Here is a 24,450-nt window from a genome sequence, read left to right as displayed (position 1 = left end):
GTGGGTTTTTTGCCATACAGACATACTTTAGGAGTCAGCCTTCAATACTAAAATGACCTTCCCTGACTCTCCTTCCCCCAACCAACCCTCTACCCTCCATCAATCGGACAGAAAGTGACTGCTGGAGATGTATTGTAACTTGTCAGAGAATGTTATGTCTCCATGTTATTCAGTTGCTTTCAAAACAGACACTCATTTTTCAGAGGTATTTCCCATGTGAAACATAAATATCTATTTCAGAAGCAATGAAGAATGATGGTTTCCTTTTCTTTTTCTCAAGATTGTTTCTGCCAAAAAATGTCCCATCTCTCTGCTCACTATCTTACAGTACATTGAAATAGGCAGGCTGTATAACACTACATGGGCAATTCAGCTGCAGGAAGCCCTTCTTCTGAGATGGCACTGCAGCGTTTATGCCATATGCCTCTTTATTTGACACCTGTTCACACAGTGAGTGTCAGGAAAAAAATTACTTGCACAGCAGAGAGTGAAAGCTTAGAGAGTTCACTGGCATTTGTGGCTGCCAGCAGCCAATATTGTATTGCAGTGGGTTCGTGAAGCATCTAGTAAAAGCACATAACCACTTGTATTGTCAAAATGTATATAACTAAAAATGGACTGCATGTTGGCTGGATAATCGCCCACTTAAGCACTTGCAGTTACAAATCTGACTAAAACCAAAGAAAAGGGATTCTGCAGTTCATATTTGGTTATGGGCAGAAAAGCGTCCATATAAAATGGCATCTTATCCAATAGATCTGCTGCCTGTGTGTTTTTGGAATAAGAGCTCTTTGCTTCAGTGACAAAAATAAAGAATATTATTTACTACTGTTAGCACTACGAAGCCATAAGAGAATGAGCAAGATTCTATTCTGATGTATGCATCAACAGCAGAATTAACTGTATTTTGAATATTTATTACTGGTCATATGGGCAAGTTAGAGATAATACTGTGGTGCTGGTGGCGGACCAGGTGCCAGCTCATGCCAAGGCCCCTAGGGCTCAACTGAACACTGACAAAGGCATAGCTGGAAAATTGTCTGGCTCACCTATCTGTTACTATTGGTAAAATAGGTATTGGATTTTTTAAAATGTGTTCAGTATTTAAACTTTATGAAATGCTTGTAAATTGTTACATGCATTAATCTCACATAATATCTACATTATAAGGTAATATTTAAGTGTTTGCTCTGTAACACTGTATGCTCTGAAACTGTAAACCCCACAGTCAGGAGAGAACCATTATTAAATGTGAAATATTAGTTTACCACAGGAGGTGGTATCTCCTTCCCAACAAAAGAAAGCCCATAGACACCAGACAAACCATTGTGGAACATCAAAGGACAAAAGACTTTAATTGCTCCCACCCCCCAGACCCATGAAAAGGAGATGTGCATTGGGGCTCATCCCATCAGCTTCAACTCTGGGGGAAGGAAATAACAATCCCTGACAGGAAGAAACTATATCTCTATGCTGCTTGGACTTTGGGAGGTCAAGATTTCTAAGCATAAGCAAGGGATCACCAGCTGTTTAGCCTGAGTTAGCCCTAGAGGACATATAGAGCTTGCATATTACAGCAGCCTCTATTACCTTTCGGAACCTAAGACTGTAACTCATTTGTGTCTGTATGTTTACCTGCTTTAACCTTGGAAATAGCTTATTTCTTTTTCGTAGTTAATTTATTACAGAATTGGTGACAAGCGTTGTCTTTGGTGTGAGATCTGAGGTGCAACTGAGCTGGGGTAAGTGAACAGTCCTTTGAGACTGGGAGTAACCTGAATATTACGGTGATTTTTTTTGGTGTAAGTGACCATGTGTCACAAAGTTAAGCTTGCCTAGGTGGAAAGATAGATTGGAGTACCTACGGGGACTGTCTGTGCCTCCGTGTTGAGGCTGTTGTAGTGCGTGAGGAGTTCAGAGCTGATACTTGGATGGTGGAATCTAAGGATAGAACTCTCAACCAATGTTGGGATGTGTGCGCCTTGCTTCTTCTTAACAGTCTTCCCTGAGGTTGGTACTGACGTTCCTGAGCCACTCAAGACAGCTTGACAAATACTGTTGGGCTTTCAGGCTTGAGTTTGTAGGGCTGGCCCTTAAAACAATGATGTTATAACCTGTAAACTAGGAAAACTTGAGTTTGAGTCATTGAAAAACAATAAACATGTTTCCCTCTGTAGTCATTTTTACAGTCCCTGTTTAAAGTCAATCAGGCATTTCATCAAAGTGTATCTTTCTTCTCAGCCTTAGTTATCTACTTAGGATCACCACCCCTCTGGGATTGTCCTGGAGTCTCCAGGAATTAAAGATTAATCTTTAATTTAAAGATTGTTATATGATATCTCCAGGAATATGTCCAACCAAAACTGGCAACCCTATATCTACTCAAACCTGATCTTTCTCGCACCATTTCCTCCTCTGGAGAGCTAAAGAAAAGATTCCTGGACAACTTACCAAACTTGGTTCATTCAAACATACATCTTTCTTTCATCATATACCAGTTTATATGACCATCAGGCGATAATGTCAATACATATTTTGATATTACAACACCTGCACACCATTCCCTGCTAACATGGAGTCCAATGTGCTCTAGCTCATGACCTTTAAATGAGTTTTTGACCTGTAATGTGCAATCATCACAATCAGTGCTCCACAAGAGATTCCGCTGTAAGTAATTCAAAGCTTTTTCATACCACCCAAGCTGAACAGCCCATATGAGTCATACAGAAGCTTTTTCCTGAGACATTAAAGATCCACCCTTTCAGTTCCAGGTGCAGATAAATGATAATTGGCATAAACCTATTTAAAAGACAAAATGTAAAAAAAGAAGAAAAAAGGAAATTACCCATAATGTCACCCTCCCATTTTTTCACCTCTTCATAGTCTATTGATCCTCTTCTTTCTAACCAAACTAAAGGCAACCAGAAACAAGGAAGAGGCGTTTACCTTGTTGACTCACCTAGTAGTTGCTGTTACGTAAAAGGAGAAGGAACCTGGAGCCACCTGCAGAGGCTGCAACTGATCAGGAGTCTAGGGGAGAAGAAACAAAGGCAATCAGGCAGTTAAGTCCAGGGGAACAGTAGAATTAAATGTGCATGAAGAGAAGCAAAGAAAGGGATGAGGTAGCAGAGAAGCATATCCAGAGCAGAGAGAGAAGAACAGAAGGATTGGGGGAGAGATGGAATAAAGAACCAAGGTAGAATGTTGGGATTACTTTTTTTAAGAAGGAAAAAACACTTATCACCTGAACGACAGTTAACAATGTACACTTTCACTTTTTCATATGAGCAAACATTGTAGTTGCTGTGAGGAGGCTGTATGATCACAAAAAGGAGGCATGTGATCCAGACAATCACAAAGGAGAATATCTCTGTTAAAATGTGATCGACCCTTTAGAAAAGTTTGAGAATCTCTGATCTAGACCACACTACTTCCCCAGTCTAGTGAACCTGAGGATCCTGATGCCATACAATGACTTAAAAAAACATGACAGGGGACATGGAGTACCAGGTATTCTAAAATAATGATGTAGGTATAAGATGAGACCATAAAAGAGGGGGAGCCAACCCTGGAGCACACAGCATATTTATTCTGGAGGGTGAAGTGTATGTAACTACTCACTGCTTTAAATCTCTTAGTAAAAACACCATTTAAGTCGCCCTAGCAATTTCCTCCAATTCCTACACTGCAAACAATTGTGTTATTAGCTAGTTTGAATTCAAAGAAAAGCAAACATGGCCAAAGGGAACATGTACAAAAGTTGGGACAAATGTTTGTGTATTTTTATTATTCACTCAGATCTAATAAATAATGTTAAGCAGCCCAGGAGTATCTGTGTTTAAAGCTTCTTTTTACACAGCATAATCTGTAACATGAAACTAATTTTAATTATATATTTTCAGTCTAGTTTATAGTTTTGTATATGTGCAACAGCTCTGTGTGGTCACAAAGGAATGCTTATATTTTCTTTAGCATACAAGAAAAAAAATAGTATTCCTCCACTTTGGTGATTATATTTTCAGCTTGAGGCAAGCTTCGGCTTGCTTACTGGACAATCCTGGGTAATGTTAAAAAGAGTGGGAAACTGATGTTGACAGTAAGCAGCCCTGAGTGTTAACCTGTGTGGTTTTGGTTTGTCAGTTACTCTTACTGCTGCAGCTGGCTACCAGTTCTTATGAATGAAAAAAATAGTCCTGGTAGAAGTGCTGTAGATTTAGAGGGAGCATTATGCAAATGTTTATTTTCTTTTGCTGTTTGTGTGTGAATCAAAATATGGACATTTTTATGAGCTATGGATCAGATTAAAAGGTGGGCTCCATTTTTGCTTGTGCAGTTTGAAAGTTTGGCCGAAAATGTGCATCAGTAATGTAAATGGGCTTCTTACACTGCAATATGATGTCTGAAGCATGATAATGAGTTATCTCTCATCAGTTAACTTTCTGATAAGCTCTTTGTTTCTTGAATTATTTAATCAAGAAATCAAAGTTGGAAGAACCTTTTACATGTCTGTGGTTTAATATACCATTGGCTGCAATTGCATGGTTGCTAACCTGCAGGAAAACTTAATGGAACCTGGCTTGTAACAGAAGCCAGAGTTTAGGCAAAATCCCCTGGGAACTGATGCAACTTAACTACTTCCAGTTAAAATTATATAGTTGTCAGCTAATATGTCAATAGAAGTTATTTTTTTAAAATTGGACTTCAGCAGGGACCTAAGTCAGTTCTGTGAGGTGCTCTCAGTAGGATAGACTTCCCTTAACGGCACTGCAATGTGAGGCATGCTGCTGTGATGGCTGAAGAATAATTAAATGGTGTTTCATTACATCTAAAATCAAAGTTCATTCACTGAAAGTCAAAAATGAAGGGAAAAATAACTAAAGGTCACCTTCACTGCTGCTATGTACTTCACCCTACACATCTCTTCTTTGAAGGGTCAATATAACAAGGCAAGCGGTTACTGAAGAAATTAGTTCATATACCTTAGTGTGTCCTATCAAATCTACTTTTTCCCAGTTGAATTAACAAAGAAAATAGATTTGTTAAAATATGTAACATTACTAGACCACAGAGACAGTGCTGTGCATGGAATGCACTAGGCATATTACAGCTGCTGAATCTAGTCTTATTGAGGAGAACTAACACATTTAGCTAGGTTTTTTAATCAATACATTTTTAGCGTGCCTTTTTATTAAGACACAACCTGATTCTGTCCTCAGTTACACCAGTGTAAATCAAAAGTAATCCCATTAAAGTCGGTGGATTCACTGTGGGGGTAAAACAAGTGTAAGCAAGGTCAGAATCAGGCCCAGATGTATAACAAGAGGATTAGCTGGTTCAGAGAACTAATAATGAGAGAGAATCTTTCAGTTATAGGCCACCATTTCAAATCTAGGCCATGTTAGCTGTCACTAATAGTTGTTACTATCTGATCACTGTTCAGTTCCCAATGGACATAAGTTAGAAGTCCATTAAAGACAGGCAAAGTCATTTTGTCTAATTTAAGGCATGCTTGAAACATTGTGGCTTACATATTAGTCATGAAAACGAGCCCAATTCGGTCTTACATTATGTTTTGGCAGCATAAAGGCTGTAGAGATAGCTGAACTGGCCCCTGGAGAATAACTGTGGGGAAAGGAGGTTCCCATGGTGATATGCTATCAGAAAGGATCTGTGCCAGCCCCTCTGTCAGCCCCTGGCGTAGGGGGCATACTGAGCATGTCCTTTCCCTGCAGCGTACTGCTGCACTCCTGATATTCTTAGCTGGCAATGCCACACAGCGGCATAGTCTCCACCACTCGCCCCTAGAGTAGTGCAAGCCTGCAGGTGACTTAACACCACCCTTGTTCCCCCAGCACACACTGCAGCCTATTCATAAGCTACACAGAGAATCAGGCCCTATGTGTTTTGCTTAGGAGAGACTGTGTGGAAAAAAGGAGTGGGGGAAAAGTAAAAAACACACACTGAAAAAAGAGCAGCAACTGTGAGAGATACTAATAGGAAAAGGTGACCATATATAGGTCACTCACTTATGCTGGCCTGCCATATTTTATTATGTGAATAGCTGTTCATCTGTTTCCCAGATAAATGGGATTTGTGCTTTCATACTCCCAAGTGCTTTGCAAGTGGGAAAGCAACACCTGCAAAAGTGAGCAGGGTATTTAGATTGTAAATTTCTGAACCCTAGAAGTAGATTAGGTTTTAGATGGGGGGGTTGAGCTAAATATTTTTTTATTTTAAAAGGGGACCCACAGACACATTGAATGTGTGTCTTGTTACTGCTAGAGATCCCAGTAGAGGGTATATGTATATGGGAGAGGCTATATTATAATATAAATGCTAAAAATAAGTGAAGACAGAAAAATGACAACAAAAATTGTGGCACTCACAAGATATGTGTGGACCATACCCTTCAAACCACCTTGTTTTATGTTGCATCTCTTCCCCACGTTCTTGTTATGTATTTTGTCTTTTAAGGCCCCTATCCTGAAAATCATACTGTACATGCAGATCCTTGCTCCTGCATGGAGCACCACTAAAAACAATGGGGCTCCACACAGGAGCATGAATCCACCTGTACAGACTGAATTGCCAGATTCTGGGTCTTAGTTTGTAGTATCTTTGAGGCAGGATGGAACCATCATTCTAGGTCTCTAGTACCATGCTTTGGGATATTGTATTAAAATAGTATGATTAACCTATCTGTAATGATCAAACCCAAAACCTGAACCCAAACACTCCTCAAACTTTGAGTGGGAGGGAGATTCAAAATTCAGATATGAATTTTGTAGCTTGGCACTATCTGTGGGTAAGTGTGATTAAAATGCTGCACCAAATTTGAGCCAGCAAACTTCAATATTATAAAGACGCAGATTTTGTACCTCCTAATAGATTTTGTGAGTGTGCATTAAAAAAAATGCGGGAGGGGAAGTTACTTACAGCTCATTGTGTTTCAAAACATCTGATTATATGATATAACATTGTCATGTCACTGCAGTTTATGTGACATGACACAGCACCAGGTGGTAGAATCAAACACAGCTTAATGTGACATGATATATTTATGTTAATATTTGCAAACCATATAATCAAGCATCTCCATTACCCTTGAAAAATGTGATAATCCAATAACAAAGCAAAATTTTCATGGAAAAAGTAAGGAATAAGGCCCCAACTAATCCCATAATTACTAAAGCCCCAACCCAGAAAACATATGCACATGCTTAACTTCAATCAGATAAATAGTTCCATTGGACAGAGGTTCCATTATAGCTCTGATCCTGCAAAGAGATCCATGTAGGCAAAATGTGGCTCACTTTGTCTGATTGATGACCAAGTGTTTGTAGGATCTGGGTTTAAATGCATTCTGTTTTCTAAAAGATATATCTCAGTAGTCTAGTCATAGAAGATCTCTGACAATCTACAACTCTACATTTCCCAATTTACAAAAGTAAACAAAATTTAAAGTGTAAATTTAATTCTATGTATATATTTGGATTTTTTTTAAATGTGCCCACACACTGCTCTGGGTACATATATATTGACAACAAATCTCACAAATAAAGCAGTTACAGATTACAAGCTCTCCTCCTCATTATTAAGATAAACAAATATGCCTGCCTTGCTTTGAACTAACCTATACTCTCTTTCACCAACATCTTCAGAAAACTGAGGCCTCGCAGCATTCCCAGAATGGACCTTCATCAATGGACAGCTTTCCAGTGACCTCAATGGTTATGCATAAGGCTATGTTTTAATCACAGGTATTTTTAGTACAAGTCATGGACAGGTCACTGACAAACAAATATTCACTTGTACCATGACTTGTACTATAAATACCCCTCACCAGAGATGAAAGTGGACGAGTACGGTGTACCGGTGAGAAGTGGCCCGTACACAGCCAAAGTTAAAGCGGCAGTGGCTGGAGCCCCGAGCCCTTTAAATCGCAGCCAGAGCCCCAGGCGGCGCAGGCCAGGCAGCATGGAAGGGCTGGCTGGGGGAAGCTGGCCCCCAGCCCCGCCCCTTCCGCCCAAGGCCGGGCCCCCATACTGGTAAGTAATTCACCTTACTTTCACCCCTGCCCCTGACTAAATCTTAGGTGCGCTGGGGGCCTCCGGGGCATTGCTGCTGGATTTTTGGGGGGCGGGGGGCTCCAGGGTGCCGCTGCTGCTCCAGGAAGGGGGCAGCCCGGGGCACGGCGGCTGCTCCGGAGCAGCTCCCAGGACCACTGCTGTTCTGGCATCCCCCAAGTCAAGCTGTCTGGAGCCGCCCAAACTGCAGCAGGTGTGACAGGCTCTGGGGCTGCCCCGATTGGGCAGCCCTAGGGTCAGCCACACCACTGATGCAGAGGTCCCAGAAAGTCACGGAATCTGTGACCTCCCTGACAGACTAGCAACCTTAGTTATGCTTCAAGCCCAAGACTCAAGACTGTAGATCTACTGAATCAATGAAGGAAGTAAACTAATGTACTGAAATTATCATGAGACTTTGTTAAATATTCCAGTAACCAAGAATGATCAGCTTATCACAAAATACTCAAACATTTCAAAAGCTTTTAAGAATAATTTATTTACAGAAAGTAACAAGACCCATTAGAAACAGTCTGATTAGGAGAAATAAAATGTCATATTTGTAACATAAAACCATAAATATTAGAGAATTACTTTCATACTACACCATTCTTTATGTTCAAAGGGACTTCAGCAGGAATTTTCTCTTCCTAAAGAGCACTCAGTTGGGCCCTTAATTTTTTATAATCCCTATTTTAAAAAAGCATTTTCATTTCAACATCCTCAGTTGCTTTTCACTTCAAAATATGTTGAGCTACTCATGAAACTCCCTCATTTTACTTTCCTCCCTTGAGCACTTTGATTGCACTGTGGGTTTAGTACCTCTGTCTTGTATTTTTCTAACTTGTTTTTCTGCACCATTTCAATAGTCTTTTACTATGTCATTTCAGAAACTTGCATCATTACATTTGATTTTTATAGTCCACAACTCTGCACCTCTACTTTCTCACCAATTTGAACATTCATTGTCCTGTTTCTATAACTACCTTTACCATTTTGCTTTTCTTAGCATCAGCATTTTTTATTTCTGTCCATTTCAAAACAAATTGCATATTCCCTGTCATAGTTCAGGAGGTAGTTACCGCACTTTGGTCATGTAGCATTTTTTTCCAACCATAATTTTTTCACTGGTTGTGTTGCAAAAATCTGTAATACATTTTACTGTCAAGTTGTTTTTCCTCAATGTGCTCATTTTGTTGCACCCCTGTCCTTCAGCTTTGAAATGCCTTTGCTTTACAAAATCAATAGTTTATTATTTTCATTATTCCACTTTAAAATAAGATGTAAACATTTTAAGACCTTGCAAAGCATGTTTAAAATTTGTTTACAAATATACATGAGACCACCTAGATTTTTGGCATGGATAGAAGATAAAAGCGTACTCAAGATTTCTTTGTGTTCTCCATATAAAAAGAGCAAAGCATGTACTGTCAGTCTAAACTATCCTTATTTAGTTCAAGTTAAAAGGCAAATATGTAATATCTATGGAAGAGTGTCTCACTGTGACCAGCTGTGATAGAGTAAAAGAGCCAGGAAAAGGCTAAGAACTACTGCCTGTCCTATGACCCAGCAGGGGGTGTGCAGGCTGAGAGTCTCTGGGGACTGCAGCCCATGTTGGGCAAAGGAATTGCTTTGTTCATGAATTTTTATGTTTGAACAATAAATTGTGCCCTAAAGCAAAGCCTGAACTTAGGTGTGGAACTGGTTCTTTCTTGAGCTGATGAGGCAGCCACCAGTTTACACCATCCATCTTAAATCTCTGCCCCGTCAGGGGTAGGTAAAGCAACTTCCTACATTGAAGGTGTAATACGCCGAATACACAGTTTATTAGAGCAGCCAGAAGGGGCTCGAATATATATCCAACTGCAGTGCCCCAGAGGGCCAAAAACACAAAGTATCATTGATTTGAGTCTCGCTGCATATGCAGAGCTGCCACAGAGTGGACTAATTGGAAGAGAATACAGCTTTAGCTGTATTACTCCCTGTCAGAATTTTCATGTGGAAATCCATGGATTCTGGGAGATGGTTCACCCTCTCTGATGCCCTGTTCCACTCCCTGAACTCCAACAGAAAGGAAGGGTAGATCTTACCAAAAAGAGTCACAGGGAGATCCGTGGACCCCTCCACATACAGCTCCTGGGGTGATGGTATAGTATATTGTGCTGTAAATACAGTACATTCAAGTAAATTTAAATTATTGTGGGAACCGATGCAAATGAGCTAGTTAGCTGACTGTCATCACTACAGCATTTTTTGCTGGGAGTAAGCATAATGCAAAAGTATTCTAAGATCATCAAAATTATTCTGGTTTAGACCTAGTTCTTCCCTCTGTTAAAAAGGACACATTTTTAGAATTCTTCTAACATTCCTCCTACCGTTTTGCCCTCTAAACTTCCCCCAACACAAATCCCATGCCACTGCACACGCGCACACACACTCTGATGCTAGGTGACTGCAGAATCAGCTGAGCTGTCACAAAGGTCTTACCTCTCTGGTTCCTACAAAGCAGCTCAGAACTGCAGCTGTACCAGCAAAAAACCATCTGGCTCTTTGCTGAATTAATATTTTTCTGACCCTAATATACTGTACCCTCCAATAGTTTATAATTTTCATTCTTCCACAAACATTAAAATTAGATGTAAGCATTTTAAGACCTTACAAAGCATTGTTTCTTTTTTGACCTAAGTGGTTAGTAACATGCTTTATATTATCTTTCACAGTCCTAGTAAACTTTTATATGCTGTGAGCCAGATTCTCTGCTAGTGTAAATTGAGGTAGCTCCACTGACTTCAATAGCATTATGCCAGGGCTGGGCAAACTTTTTGGCCAAAGGGCCACATCTAAGTATGGAAATTGTATGGCGGGCCATGAATGCATGAAATTGGAGGTTGGGGTGCAGGAGGGGGTGAGGGCTCTGGGGTGGGGCCAGAAATTTGGAGTTCAGGGTGTGGTAAGGAGCTCCAGACTAGGGCAGGGGGTTGGGATCTATGGTGGGGTGAGGGCTCCAGCTGGGGGTGTGGGCTCTGGGGTGGGGCTGAGGATGAGGGGTTAGGGGTGCAGGAGGGTGATCTGGGCTGGGACCAAGGGGCTCAGAAGGCAGGAGGGGGATCAGGGCTAGGGCAGGGGGTTGGGGCGCAGAATGGGGTCAGGGGTGCAGGCTCTGGGTGGTGCTTACCTCAAGCAGCTCCCAAAAGCAGCGGCATGTCCCACCTCTTGGCTCCTACATGTAGGAACAGCCAGGGGCCTCTGCACGCTGCCCTGTCCACAGGCGCCGCCCCTGCAGCTCCCATTGGTGGCGGTACCTGGCCAATGGGAGCTGCTGGGGCGGTGCTTGGGGCAGGGGCGGGGCAGTGTCCGAACCCCCCTGGCTGCGCTACCCGTAGGAGCCAGAGAGGGGACATGCTGCTGCTTCCGGGAGCCATGGCATGGAGCCGGGCAAGCCCTGGCCCCCATGCCCTGGTAGGAGTTTGAGGGCTGGATTAAAACATTTGAAGGGCTGGATGTGGCCCCCGGGCTGTAGTTTGCCCACCCCTGCATTATGCCAATTTATATCAGTGGTAAGCTTTGAAAAAAGCCCTCCTCTTCCCCCGCGCCCCCACCCCCATTCTAACTGTAGGTTTAATTTGAGGGGAAATTAAACTAAATTCTCAGCAGTTTTGCAGGGCCTTCTGGGGCCTCTCTCAGGTAACGTTTTTTTTTTTTCATCTGACCTCTTTCAATAGATTGTTTTAAAGCCAATGGAATTCTAGGCTTTGGGACAAATTCCACCCAGTTAAGCAGGTGACATTGCCATAGAAAACTTGGGAGCAAATTCAGGAGTGATGTAAATACTGAAGAGGCAGCAGGGCCAGGGCTTTTTAAACTTTTCAAAGCCATGACCTCCTTGTGGGCCACCAACATTTTAATAACACTTTCTCACAATCCTCCATCCCAGATAATGACTCTCTCTACCACACAAATATTACTAAACAAGATGACATAATCCGCAGTTTCTGCTGAGTTAGAGAAGGGCCTTTACTGAAATGAGTGGGGCAATGTGCACCTCTTAGGGCAGGGTGAGAAGGCCTTTAAGCAGCATACTGTTCCAGGCTTAGCCTAACTTCCCAGATGAAGAGAATAAGTCCTGAGGTCACAGGATAGAAGACTGTGACTCAAAGTCAAGCCTGCTGGGATATAAAGGCAATCTGAAGGCAGAGAGAGAATGGGGCAGGAGGTGCTGGGTTAGGGGATGGATATGGAAGAATGTGTCAGATCTAGGGCCCTAGCAAATTCACAGTCAATTTTGGTCAATTTCACGGTCACAGGATTTTAAAATTTGTAAATTTCACAGTTTCAGATACTTAAATCTGAGATTTCAGGGTGGTATATAACCGGGGGAGTCCCAGCCCAAAAGGAGGCTACGCAGGGGGTTACAAGGCTATTGTAGAGGGGTTGTGGTATTGCCACCCTTACTTCTGCACTGTTGCTGGTGGCTGAGCTGCCTTCAGAGCTGGGCACCCGCACTCTCCCCCCTCCCCCCCCCAGCCAGCCCAAGGCCCCTTTAAGCCCCAAATGCCAGGATGCTGGGCCTGGAGCTGGGGAGGGACAGGGCTGGGGGTGCCCTAGCCAAGGGCTCCTACCATACAACGGGCTCCAGCTGCTGGTCCTGGTTGGACTGGTGAGGGACGGGACTTCCACTTCCCCTGTAGGAGCCACTCCTGGGGGCGGGTCAGAGCCACCTCCAGGAACCTCCCTCGGCTGCAGGAAGCTCTGCAGCTGCTGGCTGGGAGCCCAGCTCTGAAGGCAGCGCCAATGCCAACAGCAATGCAGAAATAAGGGTGGCATGGAATGGCATGGTATGGCATTGCCACCTTTACTTCTGCACTGCTGCTGGCTGCAGCACTGCTTTCAGAGCTGGGCGGCCAGCCAGCGTCCACCATTCTCCAGCTGCCCAGCTCTGAGGGCAGCATAGAAGTAAAAGTGGCAATACAATGCCCCTACAATAGCCTTGTGAGCCCTGCCCCACAACCACCTTTTGTGTCGGGGCCCCCAGTTTTAGAAACGCTGGCCTTCCCCTGGGAAATCTGTATACAATAGGGTAAAAGTACACAAAAGACCAGATTTCACGGTGAGGAGACCAGATTTCATGGTCCGTGACGCGTTTTGCATGGCCGTGAATTTGGTAGGGCCCTAGTCATGGTCCTGGTTAAGAATATTACTCTGTAGGTAGCAGTGGTAATTACAGCCCTCTGAAGCAGAGGCCTTAAGCGGGGCCAGGTGGCAGGAAATGTTTATCCATTTTGATTAATGATGAGCAGTGTTTGTGCGATAAATCTATCCCTAGGAAAAAGGAAGGAAATACTGATGCTGGTGGGAACTTCATTGATGCAGCTGGCTAGGGGGTAGGCCTTATGACTTACCATCAGTGGGGAAACTGAGGCAGGGGCAGTTTTGGGAGACCCTGTTACAGAGGCCCTATTTTCAGCTGCTATCATGGCCACCTTCGGATAGTTACTTTGGGGTGCAATTTTTAAAAGCCCATCCAAATACCCTCTAGCTTAGGGAAAGGTGCATTGGTCTAGGAGTCGAGATCATAAACAAAGCCTCATGGCCCTACCTTAGCAGACAGGCAAATATCACTCCCCACATCTTACAGACGTGATAACTGAAGATCTGTGAGACTGCACAAAGCCATTTCTGGCAGAACGGGAAATAGAGGCCAGATCTCTTAATAATGGGGTAGATGCAAATTTCATCCACTTATTATTTGTATAACCATAGTGCCTAGGAGACCTAGTCTTGGAGCAGGACGCCATTACATTAGGTGCTGTACAAATACAGAACAAAAAGATAGTCCTCTGCTTAGCCAAACTACCTCTCAGCATCAGCTTCTGGCCATTGGTTCTTGTTTTGCTATTCTCCACTATGTTAAAGAGCTCTTTAGTACCAAGTATTTTCTCCCTATGAAGGGACTTATGCGCTGTAATCCAGTAACTTCTCAGTCTTCTCTTTCATCATTTGAACAGAGTCAGCTCTTTAAGCCTCTCACTGTAAGGCATTTTCTCCAGCCTTCAGATTTTTGTGGCTCTTTTCTGTAGTCTCTCCAATTTTTCAGCATCCTTTTTAAAATGTAGACACCAGAACTGTATGCAGTATTGATCTCTCCAACGCTATAAACAGAGTTTAAATCATCTCTCTACTCCTACGTTTATACATCCAAGGATTGCACTGGGAGCTGAGCTGTCCACTAAGAAACCTAATTTTTTTTCAGGTCACTGTTCTCCAGGATACCATTCCCCATTCTGGAGGTATGGCCTGCACTCCTTGTTCCTAGATATATCATGTTGCATTAGGTTGCCTTAAAATGCATTTTGTTTGGATGGAGTTAGTTTACCAACCGATCCTGATTGCTGGCCATAACTTTCCTGTACTCATCATTATTTACCCCTTATAATACCACTTCTTAGAATGGGATTCTGGACTTAGCAAGAGCACAGGCTGTGCAGCATGGCCAAGGTGATCCATAAGCTTTAACTGTAACACAGATGTGTTGCTTTTGCTACAACACCCTCACTGCAGTGAAACAGTGTGTGGTAATGTACCCTGACCGCAGGGATAGCACATAGCACTGGATATATGTGCCCTACTCTGCATACCCACAGAAGACAACAGCAGCTAAGAAAGATGCAGGGCAGCCTAAATCCCTCTTTTCCATGTTATCCTTCTGCCTAAATCTCCAGTTTTTCCAAGAATGGATGCTTCTTGGAGCTGAGATTCTGGTCTGCCAGAGCCATCAGTCTCACTGAGAGGCAGAATTTCTAGTTCAACATGCTAAAACTAACCTGGCCCTCTCCCATGGAACTTCAACCTATGCTGCTAAGCCTGTTTCATAGAGCTGTTGGCTTTTCCACAGGCCTTTTTCCCTACAGACCTTCTGGGAACCATGGAGTGTGAATCCATGTCCAGCAATGGATCCTGAATCCTGGCCTGCCACCATCAGAGCCAGCTGCTGCACAGACATTTTCAGGCTGCTGCTGCTGCCTCCTATCCTTCCTCACAGGAGTTGGGTTGGGACACTCGGCACCCAGGTTCCCCCTCAGGCCTAAACAAGGTAGCCTGGCACCATGATCCTGGGGCACAGGGGAGCTACCTAAAATGAACACCAAGAGCAAGAGGCTCACACAGACGCACCTACACCCAGGAGGTGTACGTGAGGTGAGAGGCTCATGTACTGAAAATATTTGACCATACTTAGTTATTTTGTACGTAATTATTAATATGTTAAAATTCTGTATTTCTAAAGTGACTACATCAAATGACATATATCACAGGAAACAAAGTGCAATATATTCTTGCTGTAAACATGCACATTAGTTTATCAGCAAAATGCATAATCTTTTCCCTTGGGATAGGTGTTGTGACTCCTGTTTATTTAGTGCTTCTGCAGGCATTCTGAATTACAGCAATTAAAGTACTCTGACCTTCCCCCGGGGTGCAGCCTGACCTGCTGCAGCCCCGGAGCTCTACAGCCTGGGAGGCCTTTTACACTGCATGCTTTGTTAATGAACAGCAATGCCTCCAGGCTCTGCTCACTCACAGGCACCAGCATGTAAAGTCACTACCAGCTGAATATATTAATGCCATGCCCAGACATCCATGCATCACATATAGGGCAACACCCACATATCCGTCAGTCCCAGCCTTGCCCCTAGAAATGTACACCTTGTACTGTTCAGTAGCCCACTGGACAGTACAAGCTCATTAACAGTCCATCATTCCAACAATGGGAACAATTATGCACCAGCCTTGTTGTCTCAAGTGGAGTTTTCCCAAACACTTCAATCAAACACACTGGTTTAGATAAAACCATTTAACAAGTTTATTAATTAAAGATAGATTTTAAGTGGCAAGGCATAAAAGTCAGGATTTGTTACAAAAGAAATAAGATAAAACCGCAAGCCAATTCCAAACTTTATCAAAGTAAATCGGATTTGAAGTAAACATCATTCTCACCAAACCAGTTGCAGCAGGCAATTCTCAGTTCACAGGTCTCAGGCAGGATTTCCTTTCGGCCTGGGACCACTCCCCTTTGTTCACAATTTTTCAGGTATTCATTGATGTTCGAAAGGTGAGGTGGTTTAGAGGCATTTCTCCCTCCCTCTTCTCCTCCCCCCTTTTTATACCCCAAACTCTTGTGTGCTGGAAAAATCCTTGCTGGGTGGGTCAAGTGGGTAGGCAGTTCCATTGCATATGTGAGCTCTAAACCAGGGATCTCAAACTCAAATGACGACGAGGGCCACTTGAGGACTAGTACATTGACCCGAGGGCCGCACCACTGACCCCCCCCCCCGTCCCCCGCTGCCCTGCCCCCACTCCACCCCTTCTGTGAGGCCCTGCCCCTGCCCCTGCCCCGCCTCTTTCCACCCCTTCCCTGCCCCCATTCCAACCCCCTCTCTGAAATCCCCACCCAACTCTACCCCCTCCCTGCCCCCAGGGGGTGCAGGAGGGTGTAGGGTGCATCAGGGGGCTCAGGACAGGGGATCGGGGTGCAGGGTGGGACGGTGCAGGATGCAGCAGGCGGCTCAGGGCAGGGGGTTGGGGTGTGCAGTGCAGCAGGGGGCTCAGGGCAGGGGGTCGGGGTGTGGCAGGGGTTGGGGTGCAGGGGTTGGGGTGCAGGAGGGGTGCGGCAGGGGGTCAGAGTGCAGGAAGGGTTTGGGGTGCAGCAGGGGGTTCAGGGCAGGGGGTTCGGCTGCAGGAGGGGTTCGGAGGGCGGAGGGCAAACTCACAGACCCCTGTGCCCCCCCTCACCCAGGTCTCAGCCACTTCTCGGAGCAGCGCAGGGGCAGGGCAGGCAGGGAGGGAGCCTGCCCTGACCCCGGCGCACGCCAGGCTGGAGCCGCTCTAGGTAAATGCTGGGGGGACAGGGGGGGCCACGGGGAACTGGTGGGCAGCAGAAAATAATCCTGCGGGCTGCATGCGGCCTGCAGGCCGCGTGTTTGAAACCCCTGCTCTAAACTGTCTTTCAGATTAATTGTAAATTTCTTGTTTACAACTCCCCTGTAATAGATCATTAGCACTTTCCTGGCATGCCAATGTGCCTTTGTCTCTGAGGAATTGGTTCATGGGTGTTACCCAGAACGACAACATACTTCAGTAACAATCATACAGCAAAACATAATAATTTTGCATGCTGTGTTTTATACATTAGAACAGGATAATAATAATCAGCAGATTGAGTTTTCAAATGATACCTCACAAGGCATACTTTGTACAAAATATATCATAACCATATAAAAGTCGAGTACATGGGGTACAGAGTGTCACAAGTACATTTGACCGAGTTCAACTGAAAGTACAAATTATCAACACAGCATATCAATAAGACTGAGCTTTCCGGGAAGAGATTACTGTGAAACAGGTAAAGTTGGTATTTTATGTTTTGGCTCCTCTGGGTGTGTTATCCAGACCAGACTTTGGATGCTAGAGTTTTGCAAATCAGCTTTGTGGTTGCTGAGCGCTAAGAGAACCTTTTAGCTATTGTATTCAACAAAAGTTTCTAAATTTTACGAACAGAGGCAGGAAGATAAGGAAATATGATCCAGTGGACAGGGTATGAGCCTAAGACCCAGTTTCAGTTCCCTGCGCCACTCCATACTTTGTATGATCTCTGTGCCTCAATTCCCCATCTACTTTAGAGAGTTGTTGTGAGGATGAATATATTAAATGATTAAGAGGCACAGTTATTATGGTAATGGGAGCCATACAGGTACATAAGATAGCTTTAATTTTATCTGATTCTGAGTCGACCTAGACATATTTGTCTACATTCATTTTGGTGACACTAACGAGACTTTCATTTAAACACCATTCAACTACAGAGCTGTGTGCCACAAAAGGATTCCCCTTAAGTTCACTTAAGCCAGTTGTGGCTGCTTTGCACCATTGAAATGGGACAGAGTAATGCGCTTCAGCCCATTTTGTTTAAACTCCTTAACATGAATAAAATCTCTACCTTTTCTTGCCACCTTTTGTGCCTATTCACTCCCATGCTCTCATGGTCACCAAGCCTCTGGTTCCTCTTACTTTGCCTCTTCCAGCTTCCCAGCACACCTCTATAAAGTCTGTCCATGCCTCCCCTTGTGTACCTGCAAAGCCTCATCCATGAACCTCCTCTAGTCTGTGTAACGATGCTGGTTCTGGTGGGACCCAATTGAGAGTGCCAATTCAGGACAAATTGCTTAAAGCAGGGTAGAAACTGGGGTTTCTATGCACACCAAGGCAAACCAAACCAGCCAAGAAGACTTGGGTTTTACCGCACTGGCTAACCATAAATCACACAAGCAATTCCCTTAGACTCTCGTTTCCCAGTATCACCACCAGTGCCACTCGTTATGGGGACAAATGGTTTTGAAAACCAATACCCCAGTAAAAGAAAAAAGGTTCTCTTGATCCCAAAAGACTAAGCCCCAGGCCCAGATCAATATACAATTCAGATCTTACCCACAAATCATGGTGTTACCAATCCTTTAGAATCTAAAATCTAAAGGTTTATTCATAAAAGGAAAAAGATATAGGTGAGAGCTAGAATTGGTTAAATGGAATCAATTACATACAGTAATGGCAACGTTCTTAGTTCAGGCTTGTCGCAGTGATGGAATAAACTGCAGGTTCAAATCAAGTCTCTGGAGTACATCCACAGCTGGGATGGGTCATCAGTCTTTTGTGTAGAGCTTCTGTTTGTAGCAAAAGGACAATAACTACAGGGGGTGTGAGTGATTGCTGGACCCAGACTAGAAGGAGACTAGTCTGTAAAAGAAAGCTTATTGGAACATCTCTGAGGGTGAGGTTTTATCTGTATTCAGTTTTCTTACTGTACTAGGCTTAGACTTGTGTGTTTTATTTTATTTTGCTTGGTAATTCACTTTGTTCTGCTTCAGAAGTTACTTGGAACCAATTAAATCCTACTTTCTGTATTTAATAAAATCACTTTTTACTTATTAATTAACCCAGAGTATGTATTAATACGGGGGGGGAGGGGGGAGACAGACAGATGTGCATATCTCTCTATCAGTGTTATAGAGGGCAAACAATTTATGAGTTTACCCTGTATAAGCTTTATACAGGGTAAAATGGATTTATTTGGGGTCTGGACCCCATTGGGAGTTGGGCAACTGAGTGTTAAAGACAGGAACACTTCTTAAGATGCTTTCAATTAAGCCTACAGCTGTTAGGGGATGTGGTTCAGACCTGAGTCTAGGTTTGCAGCAGGCTAGCGAGACTGGCTCAAACCAGGCAGGGCACCGAAGTCCCAAGCTGCCAGGGCAGGAAAGCAGGGGCACAAGTAGCCTTGGCACATCAGTAGGCAGCCCCCAGAGGGTTTCTGTGATCCAACCCGTCACACTCTCTCTCTTTTCCTGCCCCAGTCTCCTGCACCCCCTTCTACACCTTCTCTGTGCCCCACCCAGTTCCCCGCCCTTTTTCTTTTCTATGCACCATGTCCATGCATGATTTACTCACTTCATCTTTATCCCACCACCACTTCCTCAGTCTGTTTTTTGCTTCCCTCCCTGTGCTCTTGTAACACCGACAGACCCCAGTCATCATTGAATCCGGGACCGCTGGAGCTTAGTGCATGAGCCTCTACTGCATGAGCTAAAAGCCAAATGGCTGTTAGCTAAGGCTGTAGAGCAGACTCAATCTCTCTATCCCTTTCTCTAAGTGGTCCCGGTGCCGCTAGATGGGACAGAACATCACACCCACAAGGTGTGTGGATTACACTCCTTCCTCCCCCAGAGCCACCCTACAAGAGTACAGCACGACACACCATCTCTCCATGTCCCTCCTTATCCCTTTCCCTCCTCATCTCCTCCTAATCCCACATCCAGGCCTCCCTCCTCACATTTTCTGGCTCAGTCTAGCTGTACATGCCTGGAGGCAGCAACAAAAGCATTTATAATATGTTTTTACATTAAATCATTTATTTTCAAGTTGCTCTATGTACAAGGAAAATCAGCTGTTGGTAATTCCCCCCCCAACTTCTCTCCCACCTTACAAAACTGCATGGGGCTATTGTGATCAAAAGAGCTACTGTGAACAAGCTATTCTGCAATAACTCACTATATGGATGCTATTACACAATAAAAATGATTTTATTCCAGAATAATTCCTCCACTTTGGAAGCACACATTATTCCTGAATAATCAGTTACTTTGATTCTGGAATAAAGTATGCACTTGGCAAGCTATTAGGGCTATTCTGGAATAAGTATGTGGGTAATGTATGCACAATAGCTATTCTGATTAGCTTCCAGGGGTAGACAAGCCCTAACTATCAATCAACCAGCTACCTCAAAAGGCATATATATGATTTTGTGATTTATGATGAACCAATAAAATAAAACTAAACTTTAAAAACCAACCAAACAAAAAAACAATGCCTGATTTCCCTCCACTCCCGGGCCTGGGAAGCGGCAGAGGAATTGTCAGTGGAATTGGTTTCTTCTGGGGGACGTTAGAGAGGCAGCTGCTTTTCTTACCATACTACCTATGACTATATAGTCACCACTTCTGCGTGCTGTGAGCTGACTAATGCTAGCACAGTCTGAATCACCAGCATGCTCTGCTGTGGCATAGCAGTAGCTGCTCCATAGTTAAGGTTGAAGTTAGTTTTTCACAAAGAGCCTGACTTTCAACAACCCTTCTCCAAAATTCAACATGCAAGTTCTCCTAAAAAGCTCATGTCACACCTACCCTACCCAGGGATAGAGTTACCTAGGACGTATCTTCCTTCGGTTCTTAAAATACTCCCTACTTACTACTTTTAAGGGGGCGGCTCATTTGAATCCAAAAATGGGGCCAGCTTTTAAACTCCCCCTCCCTGCTTGTGCTGAGCCAGGGACCCCCAGGTCGGCAGGTGGCCTGCAGCGTTTGAGTAGCTGCAAAGCTTCTCAGCCTTCGAGAGCAGCGGGCTCCTGAGCCCCAGGCCAGGAACCGCGCGCTTCTCTGCGGGGCTGCTGCTGCTGCTGCTGCTGCCCGGGGCGGCGACAGGCCCCGCGTGCTGCCCAGAGCCACAAGCGCACACAAGGGTCCCCAGACCCCCGCCCTCTGGGGCCGCCCATCAGCACCTCGGGAAACCGCTCGCGCGCAACCCCGCCTACGCTCAGGTCGCACTGCATGCTGGGAGCTGTCGTTTCGGCCGTTTGAGGCTCCATGGCCGCCATGTTGCTGACGTAGAACCCGCCTGCTGTGGGGGTCGCTGAGGATTGGGTTATTTTCTGCATTTATTTTTCGCTCTTAATAACTCGGTTTAACACCAAATAAATACCGTTAAAATTATTAAGATCCACGAGGTGTTACTGCACTTCCGGCAGGAAAACCCCGCCCCCGCGTCTCACCGGAAGTAAAGTTACTTCCGGTAGGATGGTGGCCTTTGAGAGACTGAGGTAAGCTCTGACTGTGGGGGAATCTCACTATCTCCACTTCTACTGTCACTTCGCGCGGCGGCTGCTCTCCCCTGCCGGGACCTCTCTGTCACCTTGCGTGTGGAGCATGGTGAGGGCGGGGGATGGGCTGCCTTGGTACGAGTGGCCGGGGCCGACGCTCGCCGCCCATCCCTTCCCCGTATCTCCCCGGTGTCCGCACAGACTCAGCGCCCATGCAGCCCCCCTTTTCCTGAAAGGGCGCTGCTATCGCAGTGGGCCGCCCACGTTTATGCACCGGCTGCTAGGTCGGCCCCTCGCGAGCCTGTCTTTGGGTCCAAGCTCCCCATGCTGCAGCAGCCGCCTCTGCGGAATGGGCGCCTCGCCGTTTCACCGCTGCTCACGGGCCGGGAGCGTCCGAGGTGGGAACTGGCGTCTTTCGGTCACTAAAAAGCCGGCTCTACACTTAAAAATCGCAGCGATCAAGCTATCTCGCCCAGGACTGTAAACGGTGTCGTGCCCTGAGCACCGTAGTTACCTCGATCTCATCCCCGGTGTAGGCACGGCTACGTGGAGGGAAGGTTTTTTCCATCAAACTCTCTGCTACCTCTCAGAAAGGTGCAATAATGACCTCGAAGGAAAAATCCTTCAGGCTCTATGTAGCCATGCTGCTGAGGTGCAAGTAGTATAGATGTAGCCTAAAAAAGCAGGTAAAACTGCAGGAACAATAGAGACTCTGGAGCTTGCAGGTTGTTTTCAGGCTTCACAAATCACTGTGTCAGTCTTCACTTGGAAGTTTAAGCTGCTTAAGCAACGTAAGCAGCCAGGGGTAACAGTTCTCTCATGGATTGGTAACTAGTTAAAAGATAGTAAACAAAGGGTAGGAATAAATGGTCAGGTTTAGGAATGGAGAGAGGTAAGTAGTGGTGCCCCCCCAGGGATCTGTATTGGGGCCAGTCCTATTTAATATATTCATAAATGATCTGGAAAAGGAGGTAAACAGTGAGGTGGCAAAATTTGGAGAAGATACAAAACTACTGTAGCTACCAGGGAGACTGCAAAGAGCTACAAAAGGATCTCTCAGAACTGGGTGACGGGCAACAAAATGGCAGATGAAATTCAAATGTTGACAAATGCAAAGTCATGCACATTGGAAAACATCCCAACTATACATATAAAATGATGGGGTCTAAATTAGCTGTTACCACTCAAGAAAGAGATCTTGGAGTCATTGTGGATAGTTCTCTGAAAACATCCACTGAATGTGCAGCGGCAGTCAAAGCAAACAGAATGTTGCGAATCATTAAGAAAGGGAATATAAGACAAAATATCATATTGCTGCTATATAAATCCATTGTACGCCCACATCTTGAATACTGTGTGTGGATGTGGTCGCCCCACCTGAAAAAAAGATACGTTGGAGTTGGAAAAGGTTCAGAAATGGGCAACAAAAATGAATAGGGGTACGGAACGGCTTCCGTATGAGGAGAGATTAATAAGACTGGGACTTCTCAGCTTGGAAAAGAGACAACTAAGGGGGGATACGATAGAGGTCTATAAAATCATGACTGGTGTGGAGAAAGTAAATAAGGAAGTGTTATTTACTCCTCATAACACAAGAGCTAGGGGTCACCAAATGAAATTAATAGGTAGCAGGTTTAAAACAAACAAAAGGAAGTATTTTTTCACATAACGTACAGTCAACCTGTGGAACTCCTTGCCAAAATTTTTGGTGGCCTCAGAGTGCGGCCACCAACTGTTGCGGGTGGCCGCTCTGACAGTTTTTCATAAAATACTTAATTAACTTTAGGAGAAACAAATAAATAGGCACATCAAAATCCTTGTAATTTATTTATTGCTAGCTAGTAAGTCTGTTGCTGTGAAAAGTGATTTTTGTACGTTTGTTAATATCACTTTTCACAGCCTCCCAACTAGCTAACAAGTCTCTGCTGTGAAAAGGGATAGTAACACTTTTCACAGCAGACTTACTCAGCCCCGGCATCCCTGGGGACAAATTAAGCCCTGGATGGGGAGATGGATGGATAGGCAGCAGGGGCCAGGGGCAATGAGCGGTGGAGGAGGCAGTGGGGAGCCAGAGTCTGAAGCCTGAGGGATGTAGTTCCAGGAGGGAGCTTGAAGCCCTGGGAATATAGCTGAAGTCCTGCAGCCAGGAGATGAGGCCTTGCTGCCAAGGGGGGTGGGCCAGAGCCTGCCACTCCACCATCCCAGGGCTGAAGCCCGAGCCCCACCACACCTGGAAAGGTGGGGAACTCCCAGGATGCCTGCTCCTCCAGGGTTGTGTCCCAGGTGTCTCCAGAGGTGGGCAGGGCCCAACCCCTGCTGGCAGCCCCAGCAACCAACACCAAGGTGGCACATCCAGAAGGAACAGGCAGGGACAACTGCTTTGCCCCCCCCCATCACTGCCCAGGAGGCTGTGGCCGCAAGAAAAGCCCCTGGTGGCCATATTTGAGAAACATTGATCTGGATCATTCCTAACAGGTGTTTGTCTAACCTGCTCTTAAAAATCTCCAATGATGGCGATTCCACAGCCACCATAGGCAATTTATTCCAGTGCTTAACTATCCTGACAGGAAGTTTTTCCTAATGTCCAACCTAAACCTCCATTGCTGCAATTTAAGCCCATTGCTTCTTGTCCTATCCTCAGTGGTTACGAAGAATAGTTTTTCTCCCTCCTCCTCATAACAACCTTTTATGTACTTGAAAACTGTTACGTTCCTTCTCAGCCTTCTCTTTTCCAGACTAAACAAACCCAATTTTTTCAGTCTTCCCCCCTAAATCATGTTTTCAGGACCTTTAATCATCTTTGTTGCTCTTCTCTGGACTTTCTCCAGTTTGTCCACATCTTTCCTGAAATGTGCCCAGAACTCGACACAATACTCCAGTTGAGGCCTAATCAGCCCGGAGTAGAGCGGAAGAATTATGTCTCATGTCTTGCTTACAATACTCCTGCTAATAATTCAAGAATGA

General features: G+C 44.7%; 1 protein-coding gene across 4 annotated transcripts in view; it reads left to right on the top strand.

The window, feature by feature from the left end:
- The first annotated feature begins 21,448 nt into the window (after positions 1-21,448).
- The window catches only part of CWC22 (CWC22 spliceosome associated protein), a 60,438-nt gene continuing 57,436 nt past the window's right edge, over positions 21,449-24,450 (top strand). For 3 of the 4 annotated variants that reach the window (XR_013347488.1, XM_077829916.1, XM_077829912.1), the window contains exon 1: positions 21,449-21,486. The gene's annotated coding sequence lies outside the window, so the exon portion shown is untranslated. Of the gene's footprint in view, positions 21,487-21,575; positions 21,596-24,450 lie in introns of those variants that run through there. The other variant, XM_077829914.1, reaches the window with a different exon arrangement.

Source organism: Eretmochelys imbricata, chromosome 11 (assembly GCF_965152235.1).
Source record: "Eretmochelys imbricata isolate rEreImb1 chromosome 11, rEreImb1.hap1, whole genome shotgun sequence".
In the NCBI taxonomy this organism is placed as follows: Eukaryota; Metazoa; Chordata; order Testudines; family Cheloniidae; genus Eretmochelys; species Eretmochelys imbricata.
The sequence above is the reverse complement of the archived record's forward strand: the minus strand, read 5'-3'. Positions and strand labels throughout refer to the sequence as shown.